The 21,585-nt window shown below is 38.1% G+C and overlaps 1 pseudogene; it reads right to left on the bottom strand.

Annotated features, from left to right (window-relative positions):
- Nucleotides 1-19,608: 19,608 nt before the first annotated feature.
- On the bottom strand, nt 19,609-20,855 carry LOC119542634 (annotated as a pseudogene).
- Between the last annotated feature and the right edge of the window lie 730 nt (nt 20,856-21,585).

Genomic DNA, 21,585 nt, shown 5'->3' on the forward strand with positions numbered 1-21,585 from the left:
TCTTCCTCCTCTTTCTCTTCCTTCTCCTGCTTCTTATGTCGTGTGTGGCAGGCAGAATTGAAATGGAGGTTTCCTAGTTTCCTGCCCAGAAGTCCTGCTGTTCTGCCCAACATTTTCTGTGTTTTTGAGGCAGTTAATCTCAGTGTGATTTTTTTCTAACTTTTGGGGTCTGGTCGACCCTTGCTAAACTCTGCTCATTCATCGTGGGTGTTAACATGTATAATTCCAACATGAAAAGACCATCGGACATTTAAGGTGGTAATGTAAGTGAATATCCTTCTTCTTAGGAAATGTTCATGAAAATATTATGGATTCAAGGAGTATGATGTGTGCAACCTGTTCTCAAATGTTCAGAAAACAGATAGAGAGACTGATAGACGATAGAATGATAGAGAGGTGGATAGATAGAATGATATGGCAAATGGGGCAAAATGTTAAAATTGGTGGGTCTGGAGGGGTGGAGATATGTTGGAGTTCCCTGTATGGGGTTTGTATTATTTTTGCAACTATCCTATAAGTTTGCAATTATTTCAAAATAAAAACTTTAAGGAATAAAAAGACCCTGGGAGTCATGGGGAATCCTAATATGGTAGGGTCAGTGTATAAAGATTGCTCAAGCCTTAAGAAGAACATTGGTTCACAGGCGAAACGGCTTCTCAGGGAAGCCCACTTCTGAAGGTTCTGAAGTTACTTTGTAAAATGAAGCTTCCTGTTAATAATACTCACATTTTTATCATTCCATTTCTTTCTACTTTCTCACATTGTCTCAGTAAAGCAGATGCATAGCATTGAAGGTGTATGGATAAGCTATAGAAGTCTTTGCGGGGAAATTTGCTGATTTCATGTTGCTTAGTAGCCTAGGAGGGATGATATGACAAAGTGAGACTCCAGAGAAAAATGAAGGCTAGAATTGCCTTTTGTTATGCCTTTTCTGGGAATAGGGAGTCAGATATATCAGTGGCCTAAAGTGAACTTAGCCCAGTGTTTTATCTCACTTCCTACTTGATAACAGCTCACATCAGCAAAGCCCAGGATAGAGAGCCTGGCTCAGTTGGAATTTAGAAAATCCACAGAGTGAGTTGGTGTGCCAACTATATCACATTTCTCTTCTTGAGAGAGGAAATGCTGAGTTGCCAATACCAATAGTGTTTTATATTAGTGAGCTCAAAAGATAGAACTCTTGAGGAAAAAAGCCCAAAACCCCAAACCCCAAACTCTATGACTTAATTGTACATTGATAGAGGAGTCTGTTTAACCCTCTATCAACCTTCTAAGTTGAATATTGTTCTAGTTTGCTAATGCTGCTAGAATGAAAAACATCAGAAATGGATTGGCTTTTATAAAAGGGGCTTTATTTGGTTACACAGTTACAGGCTTAAGGCCACAAAGTGTCCAAGGTAACACATCAGCAATTGGGTAACTTCACTGGTGGATGGCCAATGGTGTCCAGAAAACCTCTGTTAGCTGGGAAGGTACATGGCTGGCGTCTGCTGCAAAGTTCTGGTTTCAAAATGGCTTTCTCCCAGGACATTCCTCTCAAGGCTGCAGTTCCTCAAAAATGTCACTCTTAGTTGCACTTGGGGTGTTTGTCCTCTCTTAGCTTCTCCAGGCAAGAGTTTGCTTTCAACGGCCATCTTCAAAATGTGTCTCATCTGCAGCTCCTGTGCTTTCTTCAAAGTGTCCCTCTTGGCTGTAGCAGCTTGCTCCTTCCGTCTGATCTTATATAGTGCTCCAGTAATTTAATTCAGACCCACCCAATGGGTGGGCCAACACCTCCATGGAAATTATCCAATCAGAGTCATCACCCACAGTTGGGTGGGGCGCATCTCCATGGAAACACTCAAAGAATTGCAATCTAATTAACACTGATAGGTCTGCCCAGACAAGATTACATCAAAGATAATGGCATTTGGGGGCACATAATACATTCAAACTGGCACAGATACATTACTCTTCTTTATTTTCGAAGCAGTTATCTGATAATATTCTTGATATCAAATATGAAAAAAGTTGATCCATATGCATGCTTTCTAATGTGGTTAAGAAATGTAAGCTTGCCCTATAAAACCAATTACATTTTGATCACTATATATCCTATTGGTGATATTAATCTGATTTTTAAGATTAATATCACATATCCTTATTTTTACTTGCACAATTTTCAATTTTGTTAATAAAACTAAAAGCACCAGAAGCAGTAAAATTTGATTATCAAAGGAATCAGGTTTCTGGCAGTTATTGTTAGTGTGTCAGCTGATGGAATTAGTAGGAAAGTACCCGTCTTCCATTTTACTATATGCTGTTTCACACTGTTTACACTGACCATCAGTGACCTTGTAAAACATATGATACCGTTAGGCGTGAGACAATGAAATTTTATTTTTATTATTATTACTATTACTACCAATGACGTTTAAGAAAGCCATTCAATTTCTAAAGAATAGCCATTTTTCTTTGGTTATTCAGATATTTCTGTGTGCCCCAAAGGTGATGGAACTAAATAATACAAATATCCAAAGGCAATGGAAACAGGTAAAAGTCAGTATAAATACATTTCAAATTGGGAAAGATGTATTCCCTAGCAAGTTAAAACACTTGAACTGTAAATAGATTGTTTTAGAATAAATTTAGCTCATTTTTGCACATTGAAAAATTAGCTTAAAAGTTTATTGCCTGATGCTTTAAAGCAGCAAAAAGGCTACTTCATTTTAAATCCTTTCATTTAGCAGGAGGAGTATGAATGTATGGGCAAAAAGATTCACTTATGTGTAAGTTAGGTAACTTTGGTAAGGCGGTATATATATAATTATTAAAAATTCAAACTTTCAGCTCTCAAATTAGACAGGCTTCAGTTCAAGTTCAGCATCACTGCTTACTGCTTGAAATTAGACGAGTTACTTGATCCCTCCAAGCTTTAGTCTCCTCTTCTGTAAAAATGGAAATAATAAAACCTTGTCACGTAGTTAGAAAAATGAATGAGATAATTTATATAAGATACTTAACAGAGTGTTTAATAATATTAAGCATGAATGAATGATAGCTCTTATTGATATTATTTTGGATAAGCGGGTTTAATTCTACCAAAGAAGAGCAGAATCTCATGAATTGATTCAAAGACTACTAAATGTTCTAAGGAAAGATTATGTCATTTTAAAAAGGAACAGTTTGCTTTGCTTATATTGTCTGTGGAATTCTGTAAAGCCAGGAATATAATAATATGAATCTACACACAATCCATGTTTGTCATGTTGTAATACAGGATAAACTGCCAGATTTTCTGTACCTTTATTTATGAAATGACTGAAAATTAAGGGGTCAGAATTTAGGAATGTTAACTCTGTTTCTCTGACTTTCCCTTAAAGCAGCATTTGTGCGTAAAGAAAATCATCCAGAGCTAAGATGAGCTGAGTAATTTTAAACTGTCATAACCACAGACATCATGAAGAAATATTAATTGTATCTGTTTACAGAAAATGTGTGATATTAGTCTGTACGTGCAGATGTCATTAAGGGAATAAAAATGACAGTAGCAGTAAATAAAGCATATGGCGACTGAAAAAGAAAATAATTTTAAAGCATAGTTATTTATATTCAGAGCCAATTCTGTATCATTCTCCAGCTTTTATAATTATGTGTATTTCTCATCATTCTCTATGAACTGCAATGTCTTCATGTCTTCTAAGGAAAAAGATCCTAGGTAAGTCAAGTTGCCTAAAGGTTTTGAGCTCAAACCATGTGCATCAGTAGAAACAAACCCTGACATCCTTGGCCCAACTGTATGTCAGGGATTTATACCTGAGCCAAAATCAGCCCTGTATGGATGTGACATGAGGAAGGCCAACTGCAATGGATGTATCTTGGTGTGAACTGCCAGTGGACTGATTCAAACTGGGTGAGCACACATGCCCAGTTAGATATTCTTTAGGGATAGACAAATGAAAGGGGCACCCAAAGTAGTGAGTTTCTTGTGTTTATATGAGGTCCAAAATGGCCTTGTACTATTATATCCCTTCTCTATGGGGCCAGCTGTATGTTCTAATCTTGGAAGCACTTGAAAACGAGGTAATCGAACACAAGAGATCAGATCCAGTGGTACTTCACACTCCCTTCTACCTTTGCAAAAGGACAAAAAAATCCCTTTACCAGAGTGATCTGAGTTTATCCCATTATTGTAAACTAAGTGGGGCTAACTTTACATGAATATACAGATGAATGAATTAATGAATTAATTATAATTACATGAATGTACAGATGAATGAATGAATGAATGAAGTAGAAAGAAATGGATTGGTGAACAATTGGTAAACCTTTATAATACTTTCAAGTTCAATTAACATAACCAATGTATCTAGAAAGTGGCTAAGTATTTCAATGTGAGTAAAAAATAGAAATTATCTATTCATTTGAGAAATATGCATTTTAAATTTGTGGCATTAGGAATCTTTCACAGTTGGTATTCAACAGTCCCCTACTATCTTTCTATTCTTTCAGTGAGGATTGCTGATTTTAAGCTATAGTGAAGTGCAGTTTTCATCCACATGTTGCTTGTTTAGGTATCTGGCTAAATGGAGCTGTCGTTTATGCTAGGTTGTTAAAGACAGCAGTCAGGCAATGATGCAGGACATTTTTAAAAATTAATAAAGTGAAATACTCATAAAATGTGTTCAGAATAAGGTAATGAATATATCTAGAAGAAAAATTGCAAGTTAGTCTTATGATGTGACTGATATATATTTTTAAAATTCAATTTTATTGAGATATCTTCACGTACCATACAATCATCCAAAGTGTACAATCAATTTGTTCAAAATACCATTATAAAGTTGTGCATTTATCACCACAATTAATTTTTGAACATTTTCATTATCATAAAAAAAGAATAAGAATAAAAATTAAAGTAGAAAAGAAGACCCAAAACATCCCATACCCCCCATATTTATACATTTACTTTTTGTCCCCATTTTTCTACTCATCTGTCCATACACTGGATAAAGGGAGTGGGAGCCATAAGGTTTTTACAATAACATGGTCACACAGTGTAAGCTATATTGTGATACAATCATCTTCAAGAATCAAGGTTACTGTGTTGCAGTTCAACAGTTTTCCTTCTAGCTATTCCAATACACTAAAAGCTAAAAAGGGATATCTATATAAAGCATAAGAATAACCTCCAGAATATCCTCTTGATTCCATTTAAAATCTCTCAGCCATTGAAAGTTTAATTTGTTTCATTTCTCTTCCCCCTTTTGGTCAAGAAGTCTTTCTCAATCCCTCAATGCTGGGTCCAGGTTTATCCCTGGGAGTTATGTCCCACATTGCCAGGGAGATTTACATCTCTGGGAGTCATGTTGTACATACGGTGGAGGGCAATGAGTTTACCTGCAGAGTTGGCTTAGAGAGAGAGAGGCTGCATCTGAGCAACAAAAGAGGTTCTCTGAGGGTGACTCTTAGTCACAGTTATAAGTAGGGTTAGCCTCTCATTTGCAGTTACAAGCTTCATAAGGGCAAGTCCCAAGATTGAGGCTTGGCCTTCTAAATTGGTAGTCCCCAATACTTGTGAGAATATTGGCAGTTCCCCAGGTGGGGAAGCTTAATATTTCCACATTTTTCCCCAGTCCCTTGAGGGGGTTTTGCAAGTACATTTTTATTCTCTGCCCAAATTACTCTGGGATATTGTGCTGGTTTGGGTGTCTTATGTCCCCCAAAATGCCATTATGTTTGAGGCAGTCTTGTGTGGGCAGGAAACATATTGGTATTGATTGGGTTGGAGACTTTTGATTGGATGTTTCTGTGGAGATGTGATCACTCAACTGTGGGTGAGATCTTTCATTGGATAATTTCCATGGAGGTGTGGCCCTGCCCATTCAGCTTGGGCCTTGATTAGTTTACTGGAGCACTATCTAAGCTCAGACAGAAGGAGCAAGCTTGCCACAGCCAAGAGGGACACTTTGAAGAATACGCAGGAGCTGAGAGAGGAGCTGCAGATGAGAGACAGTTTGAAGATGACTGTTAAAAGCAGACTCTTGCTCCAAAGAAGCTAAGAGAGGAAAAATGCCCCAAGAGCAACTAAGAGTGACATTTTTGAGGAACTGCAGCCTAGAGAGTAATGTACTGGGAGAAAGCCATTTTGAAACCAGAACTCTGGAGCAGATGCCAGCCATGTGCCTTCCCAGCTAACAGAGGTTTTCCGGACACCATTGGCCATCCTCCAGTGAAGGTACTGATTGTTGATGACTTACCTTGGACACTTTATGGCCTTAAGACTGTAACTGTGTAACCAAATAAGCCCCCTTTATAAAAGCTGATCCATTTCTGGTGTTTTGCATTCTAGCAGCATTGGCAAACCGGAACAGATGTATTGGGGCTTCACACTAACCTGTATAAGCCGACCAGATCTCACTCCCTATTCAAAGTTCCATGTAATTGTGGTGTTTGAATAAACTGACCACACAAGTTCAATTATATAGTGTGCTACAGAAAATGTAGATTTTGCACCAAATAAACATCTCTTCCTTTGGTCTCACACAGAAGTTGAAGTTTTAAAATACCCTTTTTGGTATAATCACATTGGTATGCACTCACCATCACAATCTATATGGGGAAATTTCTATTTCTTCCACAAACAAAGAGGAAGAAGAGAAAAAAGGGGGAAAAAAAGATGACTAAAAAATAGAAAAATAAAAATAAAATAAAATACAATAAAAAGTTCAGACAACACCACCAATGCCAAGAATCTCATACAACTCCCTTATTCTCCCCTCTTATAGACATTTAGCCTTAGTATATTGCCTTTGTTACAATTAATGGAAGGATATTACCAGTTACTGTTAACTATATACTCTGGTTTGCATAGATTATATTTTTTGCCCAGTGCCATCCCATTTTCAGCACCTTGCAATGTTGAAATTCATTTGTTCTACCTCATGTAAAAACATTCTTATATTTGTACATTTGTTCACAATCATTGACCACTCTAGGTTTCACTAAGTTATACAGTTCCAGTCTTTATCTTCTATCTTTCCTTCTGTCTTTCCTAACCCTAACCTTCCTCTTTCAACCATACTCACAGTCATCTTTGTTCAGTGTACTTACAATATTGTGCTACCATCACACAGTATTGTGCTATCCATTTCTGGATCTATACAATCAGTCCTCTTGAACATTCTATATTCCTTCAGCATCAAATGCCCAATCTCTAACTTCTTTCTATCTACTGATATCTTCATTTCTACACTTTTCTCCAAACCTCCCTCTCCTATCTTTTCCTATCTGTCTGTAGCACTCCCTTTAGTATTTCTTGTAGAGGAGGTCTCCTGTTCATGAATTCTCTCTCAATGTCTGTTTTATCTGTAAATATTTTAAACTCTCCCTCAATTTTGAAGAACAGTTTTGCTGGACATGGGATTCTTGGTTGGCAGTTTTTCTCTTTCAGTATCTTGAATATATCTTACCACTGCCTTCTGGCCTCTGTGGTTTCTGCTGAGAGTCTGCACTTAGTCTTATTGAGCTTCTCTTCTATGTGATGGATTGCTTTTCTCTTGCTGCTTTCAGAATTCTCTCTTTGTCTTTGACATTTGAAAATCTGATTAGTGAGTATCTTGGAGTAGGTCTATTTGGATCAATTCTATTTGGGGTATGCTGTGCTTCTTGGACCTGTAATTTTATGTCTTTTATAAGAGTTGGGATATTTTCATTGGGATATTTTCATTATTTCCTCTATTACTCTTTCTTCCCCCTTTCCTTTCTCTTCTCCTTCTGGGACACCTATAACAGATATTCATGCACTTCGTGTTGTCATTCAGTTACCTGAGACTCTGCTCAGATTTTTCCATTCTTTTCCCTATCTGTTCTTTTGTGTATAAGATTTCAGATGTCCTGTATTCTAGTTCACTAATCCATTCTTCTACCTCTCCATGTCTGTTGTATGTCTCTATTGTGTTTTTCATCTCTTCTGTTGTGCCTTTCATATCCATAAGTTCTACCATTTGTTTTTTTCAAGTTTACAAATTCTTTCTAACATTTACCCAGTGTCTTCTTTATATCCTTCATCTCTTCTATCACATTTTCTTTCAACTCATCGATTTGATTTAGAAGATTTATTTGAACATCTTAGTTAGTTGTTTTAACTCCTGAATCTCACTTAAGGTGTTAGTTTGTTCCATTGAATGGGCCATATCTTCTTGTTTCCTGGTGTGGCTCATGATTTTTTTGCTGCCTAGGCATCTGATTTTCTTGATTAGTTTATTCTGGAGGTTGTTTTCTCTCTTTTTCTAGAGTTTCCTTGTTGTTTGCCTTTGATCTCTATCTTTTCTTTGTTTCTCTCACTGGCCAGTTGTCAGATTGACTCTGCCCCCCAGTCTTCCCATGAAAATCAGGTGCCCACTGTGACCTGCCACAGGGATGGGAGGTAGGCAATGGACACCCCAGTAAGTCCACCGTATGTGGTAATACAAATCTGCTGGCTTCCAGTGGTGCTCTGCTTTCCACCAGCCAGCAAGACCTGGGTTTGTTTTAGAGCCCTGCTTTGATTGTTGGATCTTCCGTATTTCTCCATCTAAACAGAGCCAGATTTTTGTACAGGGCATGTAGACCAGCTCCCGTCATCTTAAGAAAGGGTCTGGTGCATCTTTTTAAAAGTTTTTAAATTCTCTTGAAACTTCCAGACTGTTTAGAAATGGCGCTGTTAGGTAACTTAATTGACCTCAGAAGCTGTTTTCCCTCTGAGCACAGGCTGCTTCACACAGGTGAGCTGAAACTGTGGGAATTCTATGCCTTCACTTTGCTGGCTAAAATCTGGCTTGATTTGGGGCTACACCTGTGGCAGAGTATGCCCTCAGTGACCCAGTATGCCAGCCATCCCCCAGGCAATGAAACAACTGCCTGCTGCTGCTTCCCTCAAGAGTGGGGGAAGGGCTTTCAGACCCAGGGCTGGAAACACAGTGTCTGTCCATGCTTTCTCAGTCTCTCTGTCCCTCATTGATCTGGGCCTTGAAATGTCCTCCCCTGTCTCCCAGGTCTTCAAACGGTGGGGGTATGTCTCACTGCTGTGATAGATTTTGTAGTCTGTGTCCATGGTGGGAGGGTTCCCATCTGCTGATTCTGAGCCTTTCCCACATGAGACCGAGTGAGGAGGAGGGGAGAAGACTGGCTGGTCCAGGATGGAAGATTCCTGCCTGATATTATTCTCTTTCTTCAATTTGGCATTTGCAGGGTCCTTCTCCAGTCTATATCCTCTTCCAGAGTTTCAAACAACTCACAATTGTCCTTTTACCATTGAATCTCTGGAGAGAAGTTTGCAGTAGTTGTTTACATCACCATGTTGATAATGTCACCTAGTATTTTTATATGGTAGAAAAGATTTTTAAAAATTTGAGGGATTTTCATTTACACTGAGCAAATTAGCAAAGAATAGAATTTTTTTTTCATGAAAGCAGTTTAGTAGTTAAAGCTGATCATTGATAAATTTTAGGGAGAAATGAGTAAAAAGCTTTGTTACAGACACTAACTGCCATCTGCTGTTGCTAGATCAAAGACAGCTGGCCACAGATCCTAGCTTAACACTGGAACCACCAGGCATATTTAGGAATGCTGTGGGGTCTCAAAGTTTGGAGGAGAGGAAAAGCCTTTGGTAGTGGTGGGGGGCGGGGCATAGGTGGAAGTAGTTTTCTCATACCCAGTAGAAATGACAACCAGCTAATAACTAACATTTAGTTCATGTTCTACAATTACAGAACACCTTCTTGAATGTTATTAGGAGCTTGGGGGAATGCAAGAGAGTTGTTCAAAGGTCTCCCACCTTTGGTATTTCTGATAGGAGAGAAATTGAGAATAGGGTGGAGCATTTTGAATCAGGATGCGATTGACAGATGCTGAAAGGCAAACTGATCCTGAGGCATCACTTAATGTACTGTGTGTGCACCACTGTCCATCCAACCAATTCCTGCTTTTGCTTTCCCATGGTAATAACCTGCCTTTCTCGATAATGGCCCTCTACTTCATTTTGATAATGTTGTCAAGTGAGTACTTCCACGTTAACAGGTGTAGTTTACCAATATTATTATTCCATGCAGAACACATTTGTTGTTTTGGCTTGCTCAGCATCTCTCCTGCCCCCTTTTCTGCTAACAAGACCCTTCTTTTCTTTTGGAACTGCTCTTCTCCAACTTGATGATGTTCCCGTGAAGGCATTGATCAATGTGGCCCTGCCTTCCCTGGCAAAGGATGGTCAATCTGATAACTCCATTTATTTTGCATACAGTCATTGGTCCAGAGAAGAACATGTGATCTGCATGTGCCAGTCAGGTATATTGAGGGATTCACATGAAAGAGGGTTATTCTTTTCTATGAAATTGCTAGATATAACTATATATCTAGCAATTTAAGGCTGGAGTCTACCTGAGAATGAAGCTACCATAGTGGAAAGTGGAGTGAAGAGGTGGAAAAGAATATACTTACACATTCTTGATGACACTTTTAATCCCTGGATCCAGATTTAGCCGTGCCTAAATATAAGTGCCACCCCTTGGACTTCATAGTTGTGTAAGCTAGCAGGTTTCCTTCTAGTAAGCTAATTTGAGTTGGGTTTCTGTTACTTGCAACAGAGGGAGTCTTGAACAATATACTATATGTGCTAGATGTCTAAGGTATTGGGTCAGTGGTCAAAGTGCTCCAGTATTAGGCAGGAGGACAGTGATCTATTTTCAAGAGTACTTGAGCCCTGAGAGTGGATAGGGATCAGGCAGCACTTTATAAATGAATAAACAGGAGCTACAAAAGCCAGCTGAGTGCCAGGAGAACTTCCCTATCATAGTCTTATTATCGTTTAAAGTTCATCAGCACTTTGAAAAAGTTCAATATTGATTATACATGTGTGTGTACATGCAGCTATCCCTACCCATCCCCCAAGAAAAAGAAAAAACGTCACATATTCTGCAAAGACTTAAACTAAACAGAGATATGTGTGTGAGATACCTTTTATTTGAAATGCACTATTTGACCAGTCTCCCAGTTGCTTCATGTTTTAAATAAACATGACTCCATTTTTTGGAAAGTGATTTTTTATTCAATTTCTTTATTTATTGACTGAATTTTATTTTAAACATGATTTGAATAGAGAAAATTAGATGGTATTGGGTGATATCTTTTGTCTCAACCCCTCCATCCACCTACCCAATGAAATTATAGAATCTGGTAAGTCTGAGAGATTCCAGTTTTGTGTTTGCCCCTTTGTGCAGCAACCTTTACCTTGGGCACTTCCCAGTTACCCTTTCCTGCATTATGCTCACTCTACTGTGGGATGTTCGCTGTCCTGACCAGTCCATTGTTCTGTTCCTATTCTGAGGAAGAATGAGGGGTGGGGCGGGCTGGAAGGATGTTGGAACAGCAAGCACTTCATGGACTGGATATTAGTCTGTGAACTTTTCTGATCAATGCCCAAAGCAGTTTCTGCTTCTTCTTCCACCCCATCTGGGTTCTCTTGAAACTCTAGCCCTCTTGAAATATGCCCTAAGTATGAGCCGAATCTGAAGTCAGCACACCCAGATTCCAATCCCACCTACCCCACTGAGCACCAGGGTGACTAGTGGTTTTTTATTAATTTCTTGTAGTATCAATTCAATGAACACTTCAGAGGGGCCATTCTCAATCATGGTGTTCTGATGCAATGGTGTGTTGTTAACATTTGTGAACCATGTCACAAGAAATTTGTTTATAATAGCATTTAAATAGCTAAGTTTTCAAGTGGACTCATTAGAAAAACAAATTAAAGCATTTCTAATTTCTCATTTTAAAGTGTTCTTTAAAAGCAGCTTTATTTTTTTTTTTTTTTTTTGAATCATAACTCCACTATTTACTTCCTACATGATAAAAAATACACAAACTCTAAGGACAAATCAGTGGTTTTGAACTCAATATAAAACATGTAATAAAAGCAGCTTTATTGAAGTATAATTGACATACAATAAACTACATATTTAAAGTGTACAACATAAGTTTTGACATATGTTTACACCTCTAAAACAATCACTACAATCAAGATAATAAGCATACCCATCGTCCTTAAAAGTTTTCTCATGCCCCTTTGTAATCCTTGCTTTTGGTCCTTTACTCCTCTCCACTCTCCAGGCAACCACTGATCTGCTCTCTGTCACTATAGATTACTCTGCATTTTCTAGAACTTTATATGAATGGAATCATGCAGAAATGCATGTTTTTTTCTGTCTTCTGTCACTCAGCATAATTTTTGTGAGACCTATCTTTGTAGTTGCATATGTATCTGTGTGTGTGTGTGTGTGTGTATATATATATATAATTTATTTATCCATTCACTTGGTGATCAACATTTGAGTTGTTTCCAGTTGTTGATGAATGATGCTTTATATATACATATGCTTTTATTTGTCTTGGGTAAATACCTAGTAGCAAAATGGCTGGATCATATAGTAGGTAGACAGTAAACTTTTTAAGAACCTGCCAGTTGTTTTCTTTTGTTTTCTAAATTGGCTATGCCATTTTACTTTTCTGTCAGCAGTGCATGACAATTCCAGTTACTTCATGTTCTTGTTAACACATGGTATGGTCAGTTTTTTTAAATGAAGTAATTTTAATAGGTGTATAGTGGCATTTTATTGTGGCTTTAACTTGCATTTTCCTAATGGCTAATGATGTTGAAAATCTTTTCATGGCTTATTTGCATCCAAATTTCTTTTATGGGCAAATCTTTTGCCCACTTTTTATTGGGTTGTTTTCTCATTACTGAGTTTGAGACTTTCTTATATATTCTGAATACAAGTCCTTTATCAGAAAATGTGTGATTTGAAAACATTTTCTCCTAGTTTGTGGCTTTTCTTCTCATTCTATTAACAGTGTCATTTGAAATGAAGTCAAATAACAGTGTCATTTGAAATTTTGACAAAATCTAATTGATTTGCCTTTTTATGGATTGTGCATTTGGTATGGCATCTAAAAATCTTTACCTAGTCCAAGGTTACAAAGATTTTCTCTGATGTTTTCTAAAGGTTTTATAGCCTTGGGTTTGGATTTAGGACTATGGTCCATTTGAATAAATTTTTTGAATTAATTTTTATATAGGTATGAGTATGGATCACCATTTAACTGCCTTTGTTCATTTGTCAAAAATCAGTTGTCCATAAACGGGTGTGTTTACTTTTGGACTTTGGTTCCATTGATCTATATGCCTCTCTTTATGCCAATACCATACTGTTTTGCCAACTGTAACTTTAATATGTCTTCACATCAGGTGGTGCTAGTCCATCAGCTTTGTTCTTCTCATGTCAAAGTTGTTTAGGCTATTCTAGATCCTTTGCATTTCGATAAGAATTTTAGATTTAGAATCACTTTGACAATTTCTACAAAAGTGCCTGCTGGGATATTTATTAGGACTGCATTAAGTCTTTAGATCAATTTGGGTGAGAATTGACAGCTTAAAAATACTCGATCCTTAGACCCATGAATATGATATATCTCCTTAGTTAGGTCCTCTTTAATCTCTTTCTGTAATATTGTATAGTTTTCATTGTACAGGTCTTTTACAGCTTGGGGGTCAGATTTATCCCCAAGCACTTTTTATTTTTTGATGCTATTTTAAATATTTTTAAATTTCCAATTCTGATTGTTTCATTGCTAGTATATAAAAATGCAACTGATTTTTGGATATTGAACTTGCAACCTTCGGTAAAATTGCTTATTCTAGTATTGTTTTTGTAGGTTCCATCAGATTTTCTCATGGATGATCGTGTCGCTTGCAAATAGAGACAGTTTTACTTCTATTCTGGATGTCTTTTATTTCTTTCTCTTGCCTATTTTCCCTGCTAGAACCTCCAGTACACTGTTGAATAGAAGTGGTGAGAGCAGACATCCTTGTCTTGTTCCGGATCTTTGGGGGAAAGCTTTTAGTCTTTCACCACTAAGTATGAGACTAGCTGTAGGTTTTCAAAGATGCCTTCTGTCAGATTGAGGAAGTTCACTTCTATTCTTAGCTTGCTGAGAAATTATTTTTTAATCAGGAATGAATATTGGATTTTGTCAACTGCTCTTTCTCCATCTATTGAGATGATCATATGCTTTTTGTTTTTTAGTTTGTTAGAATGCTGAATTACATTGATTGCTCTTTGAATGTTAAATCAACCTTGCTTTCCCTGGATAAATCCTTCTTGGTCATTATGCATTATCCTTTTTATATATTGTTGGGTTAGATTTGCTAAAATTTTACTAAGAATATTAGCATCTCAGTGCATGAGGGGTATCCATTTTGTCTTTTTTTGTCTAGTTTTGGCATTTTGGTAATACTGGCCTCATAGAATGAGTTGAAAATATTCTTTCCTTTTTAATTTTCTGGAAAAGTTTGTATAAAATTGGTATTATTTCTTCCTTAATTGTTCACTGAGACCAATGAAGACACGTGGGCCTGGGATTTTCTTTGTGGAAAGGCTTTGGTCTACAAATTTAATGTGCTTGGTAGATTTAGAGCTATACAGATAATCTGTTTCTTTAAAAAGCCTTTTGTTAGTTTGTTCTCTCAAGGAATTTGCTCATTTCATTCAAGCTGTTGAAATTATTGGTACAAAGTTCTTCATAGCATTATTTTTTATCCTTTAAAATCCTGTAGAATCTGTAATGATCTTACCTCTCTTATTCCTGATACTGGTGATTTGTCTTCTTTTTCTCTGTCTGTGTAGAGTTTTATCAATTTTGTTGAGCTTCCCAAGTGCCAGATTTTGATTTCATTAAATTTTCTCTATTTTCTCCTTTCTATTTCATTGATTAAATCTCTGATTTTTATTATTTCCTTTCTTCTATTTAATCAGGGTATAATTTTTACTTTTAAAAATCTAATATCTTAAGGTGGAAGTTGAGATCATTGATTTGAGATCATTCTTCTTTTCTAATATAGGAAGTTAATGCTGTAAAATTTCTCCTAATTAATGCTTTAGTGGAATCCTACAAATTTTGATATGTTGTGTTTTCATTTTCATTCAGTTCAAAATATCTTACAATCCCTTTTTTAGTTTCTTCTTTGATCCATGGGTAGTAGAAGTGTGTTACTGCCAAATATTTGAGCCAACCCCCCAAATTTGATTTCTTATTTAAATCCATTATAGTCAGAGAATATATTTTGTCTTACTTGAAACCTTTTAAATGTATGGGACTTATTTGGCGGTACAGGGAAGAGAGCAGATCAAGTTTAATAGAGCACAGTAGTTCAGAATAGCTTGAGCATAAAAATGTGTAGCATTTTAGAGATGAGAATGCAGATGAAAATAAGAGTCTGATCGTGAAAGTCTTCAGGAACCACAGTAAGGTGTTTGAACTTTGTTCTGAAAGCAAAGGAGAATCATTATAAGATTTAAATAAGGACTAATATCACCAGATCAAGTTTTTAGAAATACCACTCTGTGGGGAAGTATGGTGGGAAATATTGAGGTTTGGAGGCCTACTCTTAGAATGGAAAAAGGGCTACTTGGAGGTGACAGATACTTGGATGTGTTAATGTCAGGATCATCCACAGCACTCATTTATACTCTTTGCTTTTGTTTTCAATCTGAAAAAAGATGAGAACTTTTTACACTATTGAAGAATAATTAGAAATGCGACTTTTGTTTTACAGTTTAAGTAGCTGATTTCATTTACTTTTGAGAGTTCCATCATATTTCTCACAGTTTTTTCCTCCTTTCTAAACCCCTTGATGATACCAACTTATGGGAGATGAGGCTGGATGTAGGGAGATCATTTATGAGGTTGGAGAGAAGTCCAGGCAAGAAATGAAATAGGCTACAGTAAGAAAGTAGCCACGGCAATGGGCCAGAGGAGTTAACTTAAAAAGAGGTATTTTTTGGGCCTTAGAACCTTTAGAACTGGAAAATTTAAGAATGTGAGAGGTTCTAGAAAGAAGACTCTAAGGTGATTGGTTTGAATAATGATAGGGAAGGAGATGGTTTCAGTTTGGAGTATATTAAACTCTGGGGAACTTTAGGACATTCAAGTAGAAATGTCTAGCAGGCAGTTGGCTATAAAAGTCTAGCAAGCAAGAAAGAGACCTGGACTAGAGAGTCATCAGCACATGGATGGCGGTTAAAGCCACAAAAGCACTTAAGTTCAACCAGTAGTAATTTATGAAACAGGGAGAAAAGAAATCTAAAGTAGTGCCCCAGGAAAAAACAAAACAATATCTAATGTCTAGGCAGAAGAACAAAAATCTAAAAAAGACTAATCAGGAACCAAAGTAATTAGAAGAAAACCAGGAGAGAATGTTATCATGGAAGCTAAGGGACAGAGAGTTTCAAGAAGAAAGAACAGTGTCAGGTGCTCCAAAAAAGATGAAAAACGCTATTGATGGAGAGATACCCCCCCCCCCCCTTAACCCCACACAACCCCTCAAGATAGTTGAGACTTGGAGTATAATTATATGCAAAAGAAAAGCAGCAGAGGGGAAAGTATTGAAGATATTGACGATAAAGAGGAATAATTGAAAAGGGGCAAGGAGATGGGAGCTAGAAGATTAGTTTTAGATAAGAGAAAGTCTACTTTTTCTGGGATGGTCAGGAAGGAGGTGAAGAAAAATGACAACAAAAGATACTATTGTATAAGTAGAGAGACTGGAGGTCAAGGGAATTCCTACCTGGTCTCTCTGTTTTCTTGGTGAAGACATAGGTAGGGACATCTACTGTCAGTAACACAATAGGTAACTTGAATGTGGTAGATTTGAAGTAGCTTTTGTGGGTGAATGAGAGCAAGAGAGAACTACAGATCTGTCTCATAGATCACTGAGATGATAGCTATGGATGACGGTTAGGGGTTTGCAAGAAGATGGTGTTGGTTTTTCTCCTTTCTTGCCTAGCTGCCTGTGTGTATACTCAGAGGGAGAAGAGAAATATAGGAATGATTTAAGTTCAGTATTTTGATGGACTTATTTAGAGGAAGCACAGTGGAGCCAGAAAATTGAAGTTATTAATGCAACAGTGATTAAGGAGATGGTTTGGACTGATGGGATGGGAAGTGAAGATAGGAAGGAACTGATAGATTGGGAAAAATGAGTGCATGGCAGTGGGCCAGTGACTAGCATTTTTATGAAGTTGAAAAACAAGTTGAGAGAGAGAGAACAGGAAGCTTAAAGTAGATTGTGTGGTCAGACTGTGGGATATTGGAGATTATGTTTTCATCATTGAAGCCGTTCTGAGGGATGACAAGTTTCAGGGTGTGGTTACACGGGCAGGTGACAGAATTAGAGTAGATTTGAAGGTTTTTGGAATGAGGTCAAGGAACCGTGGGGTAAGGCATTAAATGAGGCAGGCACGTGGACTGTGTAATCACCCAGAATGACAGTAAGACTAGGAGTGGAGAGGAAAGTGTGAATCAGATGTCATATGATGTTTGGGGATGAATTTGAAGATAATGCGAAAGAAGCATTTAGGATTGTATACTAGAAGACACATTCCTGCAAAGTGCAGAAATTGTTAATTAAGAGAGAAGGAGTTTGAAAGGGCACTGGAGAGTAGAATGCTGGCCCACCTCCAAATCCCATGTCAAGTGAGGCTTGGGAGACCAAAATTCACCCCAAATGAGGGTTGGAGAGACGAGTATCCAAAGAAAGGTCCAGGTTTGAACTCAGCAAAGAAGTGGCAGACAATTCTCTTCTGGAGGTTGAAAATGCACTGGACTTTGATGATCAGGAAATGGGGTTTTAGAGAAGACAGCTGAAAGATTTGCGAATGATCAAGAGATGTGGGATGTGCTTCTCCTCTGATCCAAATATCAGTTTGCTATTAAGTGTCAAGGACAGGAGAGATTACTACAGGGTTTTATCTTTGGGACATTGATTGAAGGTGACAGGGATGTTAGGCTGGTGGAGTTCATAGAGTTCAAGTTTCTAAAAGGAAATTTGTGATGAGGTTGCTTTAGTGTTGGAACTGATGTATCAAATGGTGCTGGAAGCCTCATCACTCTAACACTGTGAATTTGTCTATTTAAACCCTCTTTCAGCTCAGGGCAGCATAACAGCATTCCATTCCAATTATCAATGAGTAAAGTATTTTTCATTCCTGATGATAAAGTTGTCTTCAGAGACTGTCTCAAGGGTTGTAGTTACTAAGCTTCCCAGAAAACTGAAGCTAGCACACCTGCTGTACGATGATAACACTGTGTATAAAGCATGGGTTCAGGGTAATGTGGGAACCACGGGACTCCAGGTGAATCCCTGTGGCAATACATAGTATGATTTTGCCTCTGCCTATCCCTTTACCTGTCTCCCTATCAGGATATCTTGCTTGAGATGGTAATAATACATAGCATATGTGGGAGTGTTTTACTGAGTGTTTTACTGAGATATACCTCATTCCTTCTCCTTGAAGAGGCTATTCTGGTCTCTGAATTGGATTCACTCTCCTTTTTTCTGAAGACTAAAGATTTCAAGTTGCACATTGATGATTTCTGTCAATTCTGGTGCATATGAATTACAAGATGCAGTAGCCTTTGCAGGGTTTTTGTTTACCTGGCAGGAGGATCTTGGGCCAATAACTCAGGCTTTTTGTGCCTCGGTCTCTTTTTCAGTGAGACACAGTTAATAATACAAGACTCCCTTTGCAGTATAGTTGTGACCTCTGTAGTTAATGTGGGTGAAGCTTTTAGCACATACAGTGGGTATTTAATAGATGGTGGCTGTTACTTTTATTAGATGGATTATGCCAGGATCCTGCTAGGGTCTAGCACAAGTAAACTCACTGAAGCTTCACAACAGTTCTGCAGCTATAAATGGTGATGCTTGTCAGATGAGAAAATTGAGTTTCACTGTGATTCTGTTGATTGCCCGAGTTAAAATCCTGGTAAATTGCAGAGCTGAAACGTGACCTTCAGTCTGTTTGATTCTAAACCAAGTGTTCTTTCCAATACATTTAAATCATCCTAGGTAGATTAGAATTTAGAGAGGTTTCAAAATGTTCCAGTTTTGTTGTGGCTTATTATAACTTTTGCAATCAGGTAATTTTCTTAGGTTGGTCTCAAACCCCTCATGCAGAAATGTAGGCTTTTTGTTTTCTTTCTTTCTTTCTTTCTTTCTTTCTTTCTTTCTTTCTTTCTTTCTTTCTTTCTTTCCTTTCTCTCTCTCTCTCTCTCTCTCTCTCTCTCTCTCTCTCTCTCTCTCTCTCTCTCTCTCTCTCTCTTTCTCTCTCTCTCTCTCTCTCTCTCTCTCTTTCTTCTTTCTTTCTCTTTCTCTTATCAGTTTTCAGGGAAACAAAGAGATATGCTCAAGAAAGTTAATTTCCTCAGCAAGGAGAATTGCCCCAAGAGCGGTTGGTTGGTTATTCATATGGAGCTCAGCAATTAGGCTCAAATTAGATAATCAAAGCTAAGCAGAGGAAAGACACAGTTGATTTAAAATATCAAGAGGGAAGACTAGGAACACTAAAAATCAGAAATATCATACAATCATATTTTTCCTAATCTAAGCACATTAGAATTCATTTAGTTAGCTGTGGGCAGAGGCTCCCCACTGAGTTCCTTAATTATAACACCAGGGCCCTCTATGAAAACATGAGGGGAATGCCATTTCTGTGGTTTCACTTCCCCTCTTGGGTGGACATTTTATTGCAGAGCAGGTTAGGATTTTTGCTGGACACGCAAACTTTCCCCATCAAAGCAACCTGATATTTTTTTTACAAGTATTGCAACTGTCAAGAGCATGTTTTCTTCAATATGGTTCTGTGACTCTACATTTTCTGGCAAGGATAAGCCTTGTTTTGGTTTTCTTTTAGGAGGGATATATCCACTAAGATGAGAGGCCAAACTGTTTTTCAGGAGATGCTTCTACTTTGATCTTCATTTTCTTCTTGTCAGGATCATATACAACAGCATGCCTGGTGAGACTTTGTTTCATTGCAAGCCTTTTGCCACAGCCAGCATATTCACACATAAATTGGTGCTTTTCCTCAGAAAAGAGAGAATGTGGCTCTGGCGATTGAACACAGTCGGGTAGATCCTACCACAGCCTTCTCTGGGACATGGACACATATCCCTTTCTGGGGTATGAGTTTTCATATGTTGCTTCCGATAATCTTCAACTTTGAACATTTTCTGGCATGCTTCACAAGTTATTTCCTCTTTATGGGTTTGTCTCACATGCTTCAGAAACTACATCCATGTTTTTGCCACAAAGGAGCATCCCTTTTGACACATATAGCCCTCAAGTATCCTCTCATGCCACTTCAGCCTGCTGGGTGAAACAAAGGGTTTTCCACATCCTTCCTGCTTACACCGATAGTGGCTCATCGGTATGCTGGCCCTGGTGGATTTTCAGCTGCTGATGTTTCTTAAAGGTCTTCTTTCAACCTTCAAAATCACATACATACTGTTTTTGCTGATTTTCATGTTTGTGCTCAGAATGTTTCTTCAAGTTTAATTTTGTGTTGAATTTTTGATCACAGCCACTGACTTCACAAACAAACGGCTTCTGGCCAGTGTGGATCAGCATGTGGCGGCTCAGATAGCAGTTTCCTATGAAAGCCTCGCTGCACCCTTCATAGTCACAGACGGTTTCTTCCCCGTGTGCTTGCACAGGTGCGCGTCCAGCTTCCAGGCCTTGCTGGCGTTGGTGCTGCAGTCCCGGAAGGAGCAGATGAACCTTCAGGGGATCATGGGGTGGCCAGGGGCAGGGCTGGGCCCTCACCAGCCGCGGTGAATGCGTCGGTGATGGTCAGGGATGGCTTGGCCACGATAAGGGAAGCCGGCATCTCCAGGGCGGTCTGCCTTTCTGCTGGGACCCGGCGCGCAGAATACACGAGAGGTTGGGCCGGGACCAGGCGCGGCCTGGTGCACTTCCAGAAGCCCTCCCCTTTCCTGATTTTTGATCAATCCGTATGCAAGGCAACAAATTCTATAAAACAGCAGAAACCTACTTTATTTTGCCTGAATTAAAAAAAAAATAAAGCATTTTACAGATTAATGTTTTCCTTCATTCAAAATAGAAATAGATTTAATGAGTTACATATGGGGAAAATATCTACTTTGTTGAATGGAAGCAAATCAACCTAAGGTTTACATTGCTTTTCAACCACCAACGTTGATCAACAGGCATATTTGAGAAGGAGCAACATGGAGCAGCTTTCTTAGCTTTCATTTCAGCTCTAGCTCTTGAATCACTTGTATCATAAAGATTGGTGATGCTTATCACTGCTGGAGACCCTTATCTCTCCCTCCAAGAATCATGCCAGATGTAAGACACTGTTACAATACTGTTTAGAAAAAGGGCAGAGTTATAGAGTTTTAAAAAATCATGGCAATCTGCAGTCCTCCTTTAGTGCCAAACCTTCCCTGACCTTCTTTTGTTCCAATTGCAAGAAATATTGTAATGTATGTAAACCGTAATGGGCCTGGTATAGCCAGTAAGGCAAGAAGATGCAGCTCTTTTACAGGTTGGCCAAAAACATAGTGGGAAAAGACAGCTACATCTTTTCCTCTTTTTGATTGGTTTACAGTGACTCCAGATTCATGAGCACATTGTTTAAACTTGCTTTCCTAAAGCCCCATTAATCTTTGCTATTGGTTCATCTCCTGTTTCCAAACATGACCTCACCCCAA

Source organism: Choloepus didactylus, chromosome 8 (genome assembly GCF_015220235.1).
Source record: "Choloepus didactylus isolate mChoDid1 chromosome 8, mChoDid1.pri, whole genome shotgun sequence".
NCBI classification, from domain to species: Eukaryota; Metazoa; Chordata; class Mammalia; order Pilosa; family Megalonychidae; genus Choloepus; species Choloepus didactylus.